The sequence below is a fragment of the Triticum dicoccoides genome, chromosome 5A, assembly GCF_002162155.2.
Source record: "Triticum dicoccoides isolate Atlit2015 ecotype Zavitan chromosome 5A, WEW_v2.0, whole genome shotgun sequence".
Lineage (NCBI taxonomy): Eukaryota > Viridiplantae > Streptophyta > Magnoliopsida > Poales > Poaceae > Triticum > Triticum dicoccoides.
The window spans coordinates 411,307,873-411,309,237 of NC_041388.1; positions in this window are offsets into that span (position 1 = coordinate 411,307,873).

The following is a 1,365-nucleotide window of genomic DNA, read 5'->3' on the forward strand; positions in this document are numbered from 1 at the left end:
CACCTCATACCGCGTTAGAACACGTCTAGCTCTGCCTGTTGTCCTATTATGCACTTGCTTGCTATGTATTTACTGTTTCTCCCCCCTCTTCTCTCCGGTAGACTACGAGACTGACGTCGCTGCTGCCCTGATCGACTACGGTGTTGACGACCACTCTCTCTTGCCAGAGAAACCAGGCAAGCCCCCCCCCCCTTGATCACCAGATATCGCCTACTCTTCTCTCTACTTCTTGCATTAGAGTAGTGTAGCATGTTACTGCTTTCCGTTAATCCTATCCTGATGCATAGCCTGTCATTGTTGCTACAACTGTTGATACCTTACCTGCAATCCTAAATGCTTAGTATAGGATGCTAGTGTTCCATCAGTGGCCCTACACTCTTGTCCGTCTGCCATGCTATACTACTGGGCCGTGATCACTTCGGGAGGTGATCACGGGCATATACTATATACTTTACACTGTTACATTACCTGTGATACTGTTCGGAGATGGCGGCTGAAGGGGCAGGTGGTTCCACACAGGTAGTGGTGGGCCTGGGTTCCCGACGGCCTCCGACTGTTACTCTGTGGCGGAGCGACAGGGCAGGTTGAGACCACCTAGGAGAGAGGTAGGCCTGGCCCTGGTCGGCGTTCGCGGATACATAACACGCTTAACGAGATCTTGGTATTTGATCTGAGTCTGGTCATTGGCTTATACGCACTAACCATCTACGCGGGGACAGTTATGGCACTCGACGTCGTGGTATCAGCCGAAGCCTTCGTGACGTCAGCGACTGAGTGGCGCGCGCCGGATTGGACTGGAACGCCTACTAGGCTAGGTTTGCTTCCGGCCGCGTTCGCAACGTGCAGGTGTGCAAAGGGCGATGGGCCCAGACCCCTGCTCCATAGGATTTAGACCGGCGTGCTGACCTCTCTGTTGTGTCTAGGTAGGGCTGCGACGTGTTCATCTTCCGAGGCCGGGCATGACCCAGGAAAGTGTGTCCGGCCAAATGGGATCGAGCGTGTTGGGATATGTGGTGCACCCCTGCAGGGAAGTTAATCTATTCGAATAGCCGTGATCTTCGGTAACAGGATGACTTGGAGTTGTACCTTGACCTTATGACAACTAGGACCGGATACTTAATAAAACTCACCCTTCCAAGTGCCAGATACAACCGGTGATCGCTCTCTCACAGGGCGACGAGGGGAGGATCATCGGTTAGGTTTATGCTATGCGATGCTACTTGGAGGACTTCAGTCTACTCTCTTTTACATGCTGCAAGACGGAGGCTGCCAGAAGCGTAATCTTCGAAAGGACTAGCTATCCCCCTCTTATTTCGGCTTTCTGAAGTTCAGTCCACACATAATAGCCTTATTCCAGTTGATACC